Here is a 15,715-nt window from a genome sequence, read left to right on the forward strand (position 1 = left end):
TTTTGCACAAAATTAAAAAACTCCAATTTAAAAACAGTGTTCATAATAAATACAATAGGCATTGCAGCCACTAAAGCATTCTTGCCTTTGTTCATTAACCCTTAAACTGTCAAAACGTAGATATACGTTCGCCTGCGCAGCGCTCCGAATATTTTGAAAAATAAAAAAATTGTTTTTTGTTTTTAAATTGAAGAGCGCATTTTTATAAATGATATAGGATAAAAAAAATTTTAGGGTCAGTACTTACCAAGATATAAACCTGCAAAGTTGGTGCTAAATGATGAGGTGTCAGCAACATGGAGCACTGCCGCTTGCAGAAATAATAAACATTTATCGTTTTTTTCCAATTCTTTTCTATTTTTTGTTATTTTCATGTGATAATAATGTTTTGTTGCAGATCTTTTGATTTCATAGCCAATTCTTGTTGAGACACAAATGTTTGGTACTGAATTAGTAATCATACTATCACAAACACACATGTTCACACTGATAAATGAATTTGTACACCTGGTTCAATCACATATTATTGTTTACATATATATACAAGGTATTTACAAGTCCCATTTATGTTTCTAGAAGTCCACCATTGTATGGTACTTCATGAAGCATGGATTCATACAGAGTGCTACCCCACAATGCTGACACATGTATCGTGTGTCTTTTCGCACTCTAGGTCGCTGTGTAGTGTAAGCACACACAACATACTTTTTCTGAGAGTACTTCTTCTTTGGAGTAGATGGTAATGGTACCAGGCAGTGACAGTTAGGGATTATCTGGTCAGACACTTCTCCCTCTTCTTGTGGAGTGACAGGTTGCTGTTGTGGGGTGACAGGTTGCTGTTGTGGGGTGACAGGTATATGTGTGATATCATACTTTTTCACTATCTCCATGATGATATTGAGGGTGAATTCTGCATATCGTTGTCACTTCCCAGTCTTTATTTCATACATGTTGAAGGCATTGAGCATTGCAATGTCTACAAGGTGGAAAAAAACTTTTATATACCACTTGTGACTCCTACACACACAGTCAACAAACCCTATCATCATGTCGCACTTGTCGACTAGTCGCATATTGTTTGTATAGTCAATGACAGCAGCTGGCTTTACAATGGGTTCATTGTTGAACCTGCTCAGTCTGTCTGTTTGTACCATCTCGTTTCTGTGGATGGTTGACAGCAACGTCATGTCCCATTTGTCATGCCACGTCAGTGCCATGATGTCAATGGCATGAAACGCTTCTACTAGACTTCCTCCAGTGAACCTTGGCATGTGTTTTCTACTTCTTCTCACTGTTCCACATACTATATGAGTATTGTTCATGCGTAGGAAATCTGCGAGCATAGGGCTTGTATACCAGTTGTCTGTGAACAATGTATGACCTTTGCCAAGGTATGGCCCCATCATCTTGTGAACAACATCCCCAGAAATGCCCAACATGCACCTGGTATCGCCGAGTGTATTTTTCCCTGTGTAGATAATGACATCCAACACAAGACCAGTCTTACAGTCACACATGCCATTGTTTTATACCAAAGCAATTAAGTTTACTTGATATATATTGTTTGAATGACAGTTGTCCCTTGAACAGAACTAAGGACTCGTCGACAACAATGTTCTTGAATGGATAAAAGTAGGCACTAATTTTTTGCTTTAGATACATAAACAATTTCTGGATTTTGTATAAGAGGTTATTTCTGTTTGGCATATTCCTGTCTGAGGAATGCAACAGTCATAGCGACAGAGTGAATCTGTTGCAGGGAAGGAGGTCATGGAAGACTGGAGTACTGATGAAGTGGTCTGTGGACCACTAATGTGCTATATTGTTTTTATAGGTGTGTGGCATAAGCATGACAGTGCCAAAGAATAAATACATTTCAGCCACAGCTGTATCTTTCCACCTGCACAGCCATAAAGACTCCGAAACATCTGTGTAGTCCATTGTATACTGGTAGTACATGTTGGCCTGGGTAACAATTAGGTTCATTATCGGCTCATCAAAGTATAGTTGAAAATAGTCTAACTCTGTAGACTCATTTGTGATGAGACAGTGTGGCATGATGCCATTTCCACTGGCATCAAAATTGAAAGGATGTGGCACAAATGGTGTACTTTCTGTCCAGTTCCATTCGAGGTCACATGGTGCATGGTAGACCCGTGGCATGGGGCATGGGGGAGCAGGAGGGGGGACAGGAGTGGAGGCAGCACATGGTTGAGAGGGTGCTGGACAGTCATTTGTCTGCCCACCCACTGCGCCACGAGGTCCAGGCACCATGCCAGCCCCCTCTTCCTCCATCCCAGCATATTCACCTTCATTATCACTATCACTATCAGTGGCTGGCATTTCAGATCGTTACCTGCCATGACCCTTGCCACCGACAGTAAATGGCACACTGCCTGAACATAGGTTACGACACCTAAAAGTACGTTTCACTGGGGAAAAATGATCATCACTTTTCCTTGACGAATCGTCTATGGCATAAAATCGATTTCATCATCACTTATATCACTTTCACTATTGTCATCACCATAATGCATGGAAAATGATAATTTCTTCTTGTGGAGTTGCCTTTGGGAAGTGACACTAGCAACCCCAGAGGTGCTGGGCTGAGGGTTTGTTGTGGCCACACTGGCCACCTCAGAAGTGCTGGGCTGAGGGTCTGGTATGGCCACACTGGCCACATTAGCCATACTGGCCACACTGGCCACCTCAGAAGTGCTGGGCTGAGGGTCTGGTATGGCCACACTGTCCACACTGCCCACCCCAGAGGTCATGGCCTGAGGGTTTATTGTGGCCACACTGGCCACATTAGCCATACTGACCACACTGGCCACCTCAGAAGTGCTGGGCTGAGGGTCTGGTATGGCCACACTGTCCACACTATCCACACTGGCCACCCCAGAGGTCATGGCCTGAGGGTCATCTGGATTATCAACAAAAGTTTCACTAATTCCTTGATCTTTAGTGGCTATATTGGAGTCAAAACCACTAACCTTTTGTTCTGTATCACTTTCCGGGAATAGTAGTGTGTTAATATGCCGAGGTGTCAGTGAATCACAGGGGTTTGCCATAATGTTGACCCAAGATGGAGCTGAAACTAACTTATGTTACCACACGGTGCCCCAGCGTCCCCGATTTTTTTCAGTGTGCGCACACTGAGTGTGCACATCCATTCTCTCATGTCTAGGCAACTCAGGCCTATCGCGCCAATTTTGAAGGAATGAAAAATAAAATGTTGATCTACGTTCGGAGCCTGCTGCACGTGAACATATATCTACGTGTGGACAGTTCAGGGGTTAATAATGTCCCCAGGTCTTTCCTCTATAATATGTCTTCTATTTTGAATCCATCTCCACAAAAAATTTACATTTTACCCTATTTGTTGGATAACAAAATATAAACAAGAATGATTAGTTATGACTCACGAAATCGTAATGACACAATTGCAAACAAATCATACCACTTCTAGGGTTTGATCCCGCAGTCAGAGAGTCTCAAAACTTCAGACCGTCAAGTTAGCCACTGGACCAGCTAGCCACAATAAGATTCATCCAACTAGGCATATTTCTACACCATAGGAAGGTTAGCATAGGCACCACTGTGACCACAAATGCAAGTTTTTACAGATGAATCTCCAGCTAGCGTGGCCGTAACGAACTCTAGCTCAAGTCCCCTCAAAGCCATTAACATGACTCATGAAATCGTAATGACACGATTGCAAACAAACCATACCACGGGTGGGGTTTGATCCCGCGGTCAGAGAGTCTCAAAACTCCAGACCGTCGCGTTAGCCACTGGACCAGCTAGCCACAATAAGATTCATCCAACTAGGTATATTTCTACACCATAGGAAGGTTAGCATAGGCACCACTGTGACCACAAATGCAAGTTTTTATGGTGTAGAAATATACCTAGTTGGACGAATCTTATTGTGGCTAGCTGGTCCAGTGGCTAACGCGACAGTCTGGAGTTTTGAGACTCTCTGACTGCAGGATCAAACCCCACCTGTGGTATGGTTTGCTCATGAAAATGCTGCCTAGATACATTTCTTTTATTTTCTTATTAGAAATACATTAACTTGTTCACCTGGAGTTTACCTGGAGAGAGTTCTGGGGGTCAACGCCCCCGCGGCCCAGTCTGTGACCAGGCCTCCTGGTGGATCAGAGCCTGATCAACCAGGCTGTTGCTGCTGGCTGCATGCAAACCAACATACGAGCCACAGCCCGGCTGGTCAGGAACTGACTTTAGGTGCTTGTCCAGTGCCAGCTTGAAGACTGTCAGGGGTCTGTTGGTAATCCCCCTTATGTATGCTGGGAGGCAGTTGAACAGTCTCGGGCCCCTGACACTTATTGTATGGTCTCTTAACGTGCTAGTGACACCCCTGCTTTTCATTGGGGGGATGTTGCATCGTCTGCCAAGTCTTTTGCTTTCGTAGTGAGTGATTTTCGTGTGCAAGTTCGGTACTAGTCCCTCTAGGATTTTCCAGGTGTATATAATCATGTATCTCTCCTGCCTGCATTCCAGGGAATACAGGTTCAGGAACCTCAAGCGCTCCCAGTAATTGAGGTGCTTTATCTCTGTTATGCGCGCCATGAAGGTTCTCTGTACATTTTCTAGGTCAGCAATTTCACCTGCCTTGAAAGGTGCTGTTAGTGTGCAGCAATATTCCAGCCTAGATAGAACAAGTGACCTGAAGAGTGTCATCATGGGCTTGGCCTCCCTAGTTTTGAAGGTTCTCATTATCCATCCTGTCATTTTTCTAGCAGATGCGATTGATACAATGTTATGGTCCTTGAAGGTGAGATCCTCCGACATGATCACTCCCAGGTCTTTGACGTTGGTGTTTCGCTCTATTTTGTGGCCAAAATTTGTTTTGTACTCTGATGAAGATTTTATTTCCTCGTGTTTACCATATCTGAGTAATTGAAATTTCTCATCGTTGAACTTCATATTGTTTTCTGCAGCCCACTGAAAGATTCGGTTGATGTCCGCCTGGAGCCTTGCAGTGTCTGCAATGGAAGACACTGTCATGCAGATTCAGGTGTCATCTGCAAAGGAAGACACGGTGCTGTGGCTGACATCCTTGTCTATGTCGGATATGAGGATGAGGAACAAGATGGGAGCAAGTACTGTGCCTTGTGGAACAGAGCTTTTCACCGTAGCTGCCTCAGACTTTACTCTGTTGACGACTACTCAGTGTTCTGTTAGTGAGGAAATTATAGATCCATCGACCGACTTTTCCTGTTATTCCTTTAGCGCGCATTTTGTGCGCTATTACGCCATGGTCACACTTGTCGAAGGCTTTTGCAAAGTCTGTATATATTGCATCTGCATTCTTTTTATCTTCTAGTGCATTTAGGACCTTGTCGTAGTGATCCAATAGTTGAGACAGACAGGAGCGACCTGTTCTAAACCCATGTTGCCCTGGGTTGTGTAACTGATGGGTTTCTAGATGGGTGGTGATCTTGCTTCTTAGGACCCTTTCAAAGATTTTTATGATATGGGATGTTAGTGCTATCGGTCTGTAGTTCTTTGCTGTTGCTTTACTGCCCCCTTTGTGGAGTGGGGCTATGTCTGTTGTTTTTAGTAACTGTGGGACGACCCCCGTGTCCATGCTCCCTCTCCATAGGATGGAAAAGGCTCGTGATAGGGGCTTCTTGCTGTTCTTGATGAACACGGAGTTCCATGAGTCTGGCCCTGGGGTAGAGTGCATGGGCATGTCATTTATCGCCTGTTCAAAGTCATTTGGCGTCAGGATAACATGGGATAGGCTTGTGTTAACCAAATTTTGTGGCTCTCTCATAAAAAATTCATTTTGATCTTCGACTCTCAGTCTGGTTAGTGGCTTGCTAAAAACTGAGTCATATTGGGACTTGAGTAGCTCACTCATTTCCTTGCTGTCATCTGTGTAGGACCCATCTTGTTTAAGTAGGGGCCCAATACTGGATGTTGTTCTCGACTTTGATTTGGTATAGGAGAAGAAATACTTTGGGTTTCTTTCGATTTCATTTATGGCTTTTAGTTCTTCCCGCGATTCCTGACTCCTATAAGATTCCTTTAGCTTGAGTTCGATGCTTGCTATTTCTCTGACCAGTGTCTCCCTACGCATTTCAGATATATTGACCTCTTTTAGCTGCTCTGTTATTCTTTTCCGTCGCCTGTAAAGGGAGCGCCTGTCTCTTTCTATTTTACATCTACTCCTCCCTTTTTCTTAGAGGAATAAGCCTTGTGCATACATCGAGTGCCACCAAGTTAATCTGTTCTAGGCATATGTTGGGGTCTGTGTTGCTTAGTATATCTTCCCAGCTTATATCGGTTAGGACTTGGTTTACTTGGTCCCACTTTATGTTTTTGTTATTTAAGTTGAATTTGGTGAATGCTCCCTCGTGACTAGTCTCATTATGTCGGTCTGGGGCTCCACGCATACATGTCTGAACCTCAATTATGTTGTGATCTGAGTATATTGTTTTTGATATGGTGACATTTCTTATCAGATCATCATTGTTAGTGAAGATGAGGTCTAGTGTATTCTCCAGTCTAGTAGGCTCTATTATTTGCTGGTTTAAATTGAATTTTGTGCAGAGATTTAAAAGCTCGTGTGAGTGTGAGTTTTCATCAGAGCTGCCTCCTGGTGTTATTACTGCAACAATATTATTTGCTATATTCCTCCATTTTAGGTGCCTTAAGTTGAAATCCCCCAGGAGCAAGATGTTGGGTGCAGGAGCTGGAAGATTTTCCAGACAGTGGTCAATTTTTAACAGCTGTTCCTGGAATTGCTGGGATGTTGCATCCGGAGGCTTGTAGACTACCACAATGACTAGGTTTTGATTCTCGACCTTTACTGCTAAAACTTCCACTACATCATTTGAGGCATTTAGCAGTTCTGTGCAAACAAGTGACTGCAATGTACAGGCCAACCCCCCCCCCCTTTTGCCTGTTCACTCTGTCACATCTGTATAGGTTGTAACCTGGGATCCATATTTCGTTGTCCAAGTGATCCTTTATGTGGGTCTCAGTGAAAGCCACGAACATTGCCTTTGCCTCTGCAAGCAGTCCACAGATGAAAGGTATTTTGTTGTTTGTTGCTGGCTTTAGACCCTGTATATTTGCAAAGAAGAATGTCATCGGACTGGTGGTATTGTTGGTACTGGGGGGGGGATTTTTTTTCCGGCATTAGTAACTGTATCTGTTGGTTTGGAGTGGAGGCCATCGACTGTGGTTCCACTCCAGGAATGACTGGATTTGGTGTATGATTTCTGCCATTTCCTGCCAGTTTTTTTTCCTTCCTGGCACTAAAAAACCTCTCCCTCTTGAGTGGCTGTGGCTACCCAGGTTTTCCCATGGCCTGGATGTTTTGTATCTTTTTGTACCCTTTAGATGGTGTGCCTGGCAATTTAAGTTATAGCACAGTCTTTCCTGGGAAACATCTTCCTGTTTACCATCAGCAATATGGAAAAATATAAAAATACCTAAATTTCAACAAATGCAGAAAACTAACCAGTTGCCTACTTGTGTTACATAATTTTATATCTGCTTATCACTGTTTTGTTTCAGCCAAGAATACATTACTGTATAATACTTTCAATAATATTTTACCAACAATACAATAATTAATACTGAAAAGATATCTTTTAAAATTCAGAAAGGTTGCATTATATAGTACTTATAATCTACTTTAGCAAAGATACAAGAGTGGTTGTTGTAGCCTGCCCACAATAAGCTGGATGGCTTGAATGACATAGTATAATTACAGTTAACTGCTTTTCAGGGAAATGGGAATTATTCCTAGATACCATGTTAATATTTAAAGAATTACTATGTATTTATAAGCCCATTTTTTTTTTTTTTGTTATATAGAGACGAAAAATGTGTTGGTACAAGAGCGCAAATTATATAATGATATAATAATGATATAATGATAAAGAAAGGTAGCAGAGTAAATCTGAATTTAATTGTAGCAGAGCAAATCTGAATTTAATTAATAAGTTTTCAGGTATTTGCTTAAGGACAGCAAATGTACACTGTGTCATCAGTATATGTACACTGCCTATGAGGCAACAGTGAAAACTATGCATATTTTTGGTTCCATTTTGCCATTTGCCTACCACTTTATTACTAAAATATGTTAATGAGTCAGCCAAAATATAATCACAATTTCAGTTACAGTATTAGGTGTTCTGAAATGAGTTATAATTAGAAAATGTGAGTCTAGAATTCATAAACACTTTCTTAAATTATATCATTTATCTTTATAATCTATGAGTTCCTGAGTACCTGTTTAATTTCAAGGCTTTAGTGTTAACTTAGTTTTAAAAAAATAAATACTGTAACATTTTTATTTTGTTTTATAATGCTTAAGAATGAATAGAATGAACATTCTTATGCCACATATTCTTCTACGTATTTGGCATAAGTTAAGAATCGTGTATTCAAAAACCAAAATTTTTTCAAAATATTAGTCGTTAAGATTCAAAACTCACTTGGAGGGATAAGTTTTGCTAAAGTTCTAATTAAATGGGAAAGTCTTTGTTTGTCATAATTAATGCAGTTATTACTTATGACAATACATTGTAGAAACTTTTGCTATGTTACAAGCCATTCTAAAAAAAAATATATGCTATATTGCTCATTGTTGAGTCACAAATGACGATTATTCAAATTTAAAGTTCTCTGTGAATCTACATACTAAGATTTTCATGATGCTGTACTGAATATTCATTAGTTCATTCATTCACTCACACATGCATGTACATGCATACATGCATGTACATGCATGCATGCACACAAAAGAGTTGACCATTGGATAACACCGTACATAGTTACATTCCTGAAAATAAATATAATAAAAAAAAGCATGTAAACTGAACTGATTAACGAATTAGAAAAATAAGGTTACATTCGTTACACTCCCAAAAAGCCAACTAAATTTTTTATAGGTCTCAAAATTGTTAAAAAAAAAAGAGTAGTTAAATGTGGTGAAGTGATTTAGTCAAGGCTCCTGCAACAATGCTAGCAATCAGAGGTGCTCTATTGTTTGGTTATCCCACTCAATGCAACTGTATAAGAGGTTATGAAGGAGTTAAGAGTGGTTGAGGTGTATACAGGAGGGGTTTGAGCTGTTGGGGTGAGGAGGGTTTGGTGTGGTGGTTGGGGACCAAGAGTGGGGATTGGGGGAACTGCTGTTGTGGTGGAGATCAAGCAGTGGAGGGGTGGGGGCAGGTGCTGGAGGCTGGTGTTGGGAGGTAGAGGATGGAAGCAACAAGGTGGTGTGATGGTGATGTGAAGGTAACAGTATTAGTGGCCTGGTCTGGGTAGTGGGTGAGTGTGCAGTTGTTGGTGTGGGTGGTAATGAAGGTGGTGAGTAACTACATGACCAGGTTTGTAGAGTGTAAGGTGTGTGGACTGTTAAAGCATGGATAAGGTGTGGGCATGCAAGGTGTCGGCTTGAAGCTGTGGGGGAGTGGTGTGGGTGAAAGGTGTAGTTGCCTGTGGCCCAGTGTGGTGGTGATGTGGATAATGGGTGACTGGGTAAGTGGGTGTGCAGTTGATGGTGTAGGTAGTAATGATGGTGGTGGGTGATTTGGTGTGTAGATGGCATGTTTGGGTGAAACATCAAGTAAGATGTGGGCATCAAGTCATGGGGAAATGGTATGGGTGAAGGCATGGGGCTGGGCAAGGTGTGGTCTTGAGATAGTGCAGGAATGTGGCCATGACATTGGATCATATGACTCACTAGCAGAACCCCAGATGTACTGGGGTAAATACCTATGGTGCAGAAAATGACCCCATTATTTGTAAAACCTAGTTATATTCAACTGTTGAGGGCACAGCTAGCTTGATTCTGGCATAAGAATTGATCACTTGTGGGAGATAGTCAGTGTGTTAGCCTTGCACTCAATAGCAATACTTTCACTTGTAAACAAAACAAATAATTTGTTACAAATTCTTGTGGAAGCCAGGCTTGGAGAAGCAGCTATTCTTCTTCTGGGAATAATGTAAGTTGCCCAGGAGGTAAGACCTATAACAAAGTTTGATGTCCTAACAATAGTGCCCCAAATTGCTATAGTGTATCAAAACACTGGGTTAAGGCAACCAGGAAGGAAATACTATGGCATAACTTTTTCAAATGGGTGGCCATGTGACTGTGGCCCAGACTTGTGGTTATTCCTTGTTGCTGTGTGAAGGCTAGACCAGACTATAGCCTCTCCTCACTTAACGACGGAGTTCTGTTCCTAAGACCATGTCGTTAAACAAATTTTCCACTAAGTGAGGAGCATATTATAATGGTTATGTCAACCATCTTTGATATTATTTTAATGTCACCTTTGCATCATTTATAACACTTCTGGTATATTTTTAAATGTTTATACAGTAGTGTACTGTATACTGAAATAAACAGAACAGAGGAAATCATCTCTAATATACATTATTTAGGCATAAATACTGGTCAGAGAGCCCGTCGTAAGTCTGAAGTGTCAGTAAACAAGTACATTGCTAAGTGAGAAGAGACTGTATTTGTCTTATGTACATTCTATAAATACTTATCTACTGACTATACAGTTATTTTTATACAAATAGTGTAATTTTACCTATTCTTTGAACTGAAGGCAGGATAAGTTTTAGAGGCTAAGATGAACTTCTCATAAATGTAAGTCTTTCCCAAGAATATAATTGAATCATTGTTTTCACAAAAAGCATTTTTGAATATATGAATATATCTTTTGTCTTATACAAATTAGATTCACTTATAATTAATAATCTACTGTACATCTATGAAATAATTACTATCCTACTGTACAACTATGATATACTCCTTAGTGTTAAGTAGACTGTAAGCCAATTATGTTAAGTCAGCCCATAATGCCTAGGCATAATAGAGGCTCACTTTGTATTGCAACCCACTGTTGTAAATACAAAATTTCAATGTACTATTTGCAAAGACATAAAATAAATAAATAAATAAAGACATTTTTTCATATTGAGCTATCCTAGGCCAGATCATATAGCGAGAAGAACCCTAAACCAACACAACATATAAATCTACGTAAGAATGTAAATGTAGGTGTGTGGCCATTGTATAGGCCATTGTATAGGTGGGCTATATGGGTAGTGGTTGCTGGTTGGGAGGTTGTGTACATTACATAGTCCTCCATAAGACGATGGACTCGCCCTGAGGTTCACTCTGAGATGGAGGAGAAAGAACGCTCCACACGCCACACGTTCTCCTACATATACTCTATCGCATAAACTTATTTTTTAACCCTTTCACTGTTGGTGACATACAGGTATGGCTTACAAGCCAGTGTCGGTGATGTATTAATAAGCCAAAATTCTAGTGGCTTCAAATCTAGCGGGAGAAAGCTGGTAGACCTACATGTGAGAGAATGGGTCAATGTGGTCATTGTGTGCAGTATAAAAAAAATCCTGCAACATGCAGTGCATAATGCGTTTTTGGTTTAAAATGCCGACTTTGAGGTGTATTTTCAAATGGTATTTATGGTTGTATTCTCGTTTTCTTGGTCTCATGTGATAGAAGGGAAGATATATTACAGAAATAGAGATAAATGTGATTGGTTTCATGATGAAAAGTAAATTGAAATTGAACTCAAAGTAGCAAAAATATTCGATTTTTGCCAATGTTCAAGCGTAAACAATGACATCACCATCCAATACACGTCCAACTGGCCAGTCTATTACACAGTCACAAAGGGTTGACATTATTTTATACAATTATTACAATAATGCAATAGTCTGCATAACAGTAAATCTTCTTTATTTGTGTGAATAAAATTTAAAATAGAAAGCAAGAGTAATATAAGAAGGGCCTGGAGATGAGACTAATAAATGGAGAAAATGTTACAGTAGGGCCCCGCGTTTTGCTTTACGGCGTTTCACTAATACGGTCATTTCAAATTATGACCAAAACTCGCTATACGGCACCCCCCACCGGACTTTCTAATACATTCACCACGCCCCATCCGGTTTGTTTATGTTGTCTGTGAGATCCAAGCACTAAGTCTCTCCATTATGTCTGGAAACTCCAAAATTTTAAGTGTTTTTAAAAGTTATTTCATATTTTATATATACTCTGATAATTATACTTATGTATACCTGTACTTAAATAAACTTACATACTGTGCTGGCATGCAGGTACACATTAAAATCAGTAAGAGTGTTTTATGTCTCCAGACGTCATATTAGTAATGATAATAATAATCACCGAGTCATTTAAATGTCGTATATTACGTTAATATACACATTTTCATTAATCCAGCTATGATATTTTTTCAAAATTATATAAAAAACACGATGCATAACATATAAATATGATAAACACACCCCACAGTAGAATAAATAAACATAAATATGAGATGTGGTAGCAGATGACTTGCACAAGTGATGCCATATTAGAAATAATAATAAAAATAATAATAATCACCGAGTCTCATTAAATGTCATATATTACTTTAATATACACATTTTCATTAATCCATCCATGATATTTTTTTCAAAATTATATAATAAACATGATACATAACATATAAAGATGATAAATACACCCAACAATAGAATAAATAAACATAAATATGAGATGTGGTGGCCAGATAATGTGACTGTGGCGGAGGCGGCGGCAGCAACGGTATCCTACCAGCTCTTCTTTCTCAAAAAAACATCGTTCATCAAAACTTGTGATGGCCTAAGTGAAAGTTCAACTACATGAACCCACGTAGACCACAACATGACCCAAGAATACTAAGAATGTAACCCAAATCTTGACAAAATTAGAAGATCTAAGGAAGACAGCCCTGCTAACCCAAACACTGCCTCCGCTGCCAGACAACCACTTAACCCAAGCTCCGAGAAAACAAGCCTTCTCCTCCATTGCTACACAGTATCTACTTCAGTGATACTATGAAAGGATATCGCAGAAGAAACAACACCAGTAATAAAAGAATAACAGCAAGGACCCTAGAACTCAACTTGTCTACCCAGCAGGACGCCGGTGTATCATCAACCCCCCTCACCGCCGCCACCCAGGGAACAACAACAACAACAACAACAACAAACATGGCTGACTCCCCCTCCAACTCCACTCCCTTCAAAGGATTCATCCATGATAACTCAGGTATGATTATTCCTGACAATATCAAGGACTACATCGTTGCTCTAGAAAATGAAATCAAAGATATCAAAGCAACACTCGAGCGACGAGAATCCAAGATAACCAACCTCGAGAATAAGATCCAAAACCTTGAAGAGAAGATTACATCGGGAAGTGTTGACACAGAAAATACTCTAAAATCAGCTATAGCCAGTCACACTGAGCAAATAACAACAATAAATATGAAGGTTGAAGAAGCAATCAAGGACTGGAATCAGAACATGCACACTCGACTAAATGAATACCTTGATTTCCAAGACGACAAAACTGAACAAGATAAGTTGTCTGATGCAGTTATAATAAACAGTCCACACATTCCTAGTGACATAACACAAGCACAGTGCAAAGAAACTGCTATCAGGATAATACAGAACCACGTACAAGTCATCGTGCAAAACAATGAAATCAAAGAAACACATTTGCTAGGAAAACCAGGAAGTAAACACAGTATAATGATCCGACTTCATTCATACGATAAAAGAAAGGACCTAATTAAATCAGCAATTACAATGAAAAATGGAGTGTACATAAATGAGTGTCTAACAAAAAAACGTCAAAACCTTCTGTTCAGGCTGAGAAAACTTAAACAGGAAAACAAAATACATCAGTGTTTCATGCGAGATGGGAAAATACTAGTAAGGAAAACATCAACAGGACAACAATATACCATCTCAAACGAACATGATTTCTCTACCTTCCTTAGAAAAGCTGACATTTCTGTAACAGATTAGATAAGTGCCCTTAATACATATATACGTGTGGTGCATATAGTGTACGTTACTATTATATTGTACATTATTATTTTTATTATTTTTCATCACTAGCTAATGCCAACTACCTCCAATACTCTATACTTCTTTCTTACTGCTATTAATTGCTCATAATTTTAAATTACAAGTCAAATCTCACTCCAAATTAATAATATTCATTATTCTTACCTGTCCATTTAATTTTGTTTATCACTACTTGTTTTTTAGTCACTTTTCATTGTGTATGCAATTAGTGTATATTCCAATTACTTTTTTGCAAGTACCAAAACTATCTTTTGCTAGCTAGTACCAACTACCTCATTTTTTTTACTTTTATTGTGCAATAAACTGCTCAATTTATTTAATATTACAAATCAGATCTTACTCCTAAACCAATATTATTTCATAGTGACCATCTGTCCATTTAACTTTGTTTACCATTACTTAATTTTAGTCCCTTATATATTTTCTCCTTTATTTTAACTTTATATAACTACCCTAGTTTATATATTCACAATTGTTAAAATAATCAAGGTGCTATTCTCAGGTGCTAAAGTAGAATAAGTTCACAATTTTGCCATTATATTCCAAAGCTCATTTATTTGATTACCACTTTATTGTTCACCACAACTTATATTAGTCCCTTTTATATTATAATTTTATACTATAATTCTAACTTTAAAGAATTACCTTTATAGTACTACCTACTATCATATTCCCAAGCTCCATTATTTGATCATCACTTTATTTGTATTAGTCCCTTTTATATTGTCTCCTTTATTTTAGCTTAAAAAAAAAAAAAAAAAAAAAAACTACCTTAGCTCATTATTTTACATTTGTTAAATAATTCAGGTGCTATTTTTTAGCTTAAGACTATTTACTTTGTTTTATACTTAATTCTAACTATAGATTCACTACAAATCTTATGATTACAAGCATTGATCCTGATACCAACCTCTTATTTAATGACTTAAATGAATCAAACAGTTACTGTAATTACTACACTGCAGAACAATCAAAGGCACTTCTCAGTGCCAACAACAACATAACTATCTTTAACTACAATATCAGATCTTAAAGCAAGCATTACGATGACCTCATAGCATTACTAAATTCCTTACATGCCAATATGTCCATCATTACACTAACTGAAACCTGGCTAAAGCCTGATAGTACAGATGTCTATGCCATTCCTGGTTACACAGCCATACACAACTGTAGGCCAGACCAACAAGGGGGTGGCACAGCCATATACTACTCAGACCAACTAGAATGTATCACTAATACTTGCACAAGGGATGAACATGGGGAATATATAATAGCCAAATTCAAATCCAAATACCTACAAAAACCTCTCACATTGATAAACATCTACAGAGTTCCACAGTCAAACATTAGCCAATTTAGTCAAAACCTAGGAAGTATGATAACTGATGCACGCATGAACAAAGATCACTTACTACTCTCAGGTGACTTCAATATAAATCTCCTGCAAGACCAGGACCCACACGTTACTGAATTCACAAACACAATGAGTAACTGTATGTTGCTACCAACAGTAACAAAACCTACAAGAGTTACAGAGACTAGTGTTTCCCTACTTGACCACATCTGGACCAACACCATATCCCCTTTAAAATCAGGCATAATTACAGATAATACCACAGACCACTACCCTACTTTCCTCATAACAACTCTTGGTAAATTACCCCAAGACACTACTAAAGTCACCTTCAGACTTCACAATGAGGCAGCCATTAATAACTTCACAACAGCAGTAGCAAACATTGACTGGCACACTGAG

This window comes from Cherax quadricarinatus, chromosome 14 (assembly GCF_038502225.1).
Source record: "Cherax quadricarinatus isolate ZL_2023a chromosome 14, ASM3850222v1, whole genome shotgun sequence".
Lineage (NCBI taxonomy): Eukaryota > Metazoa > Arthropoda > Malacostraca > Decapoda > Parastacidae > Cherax > Cherax quadricarinatus.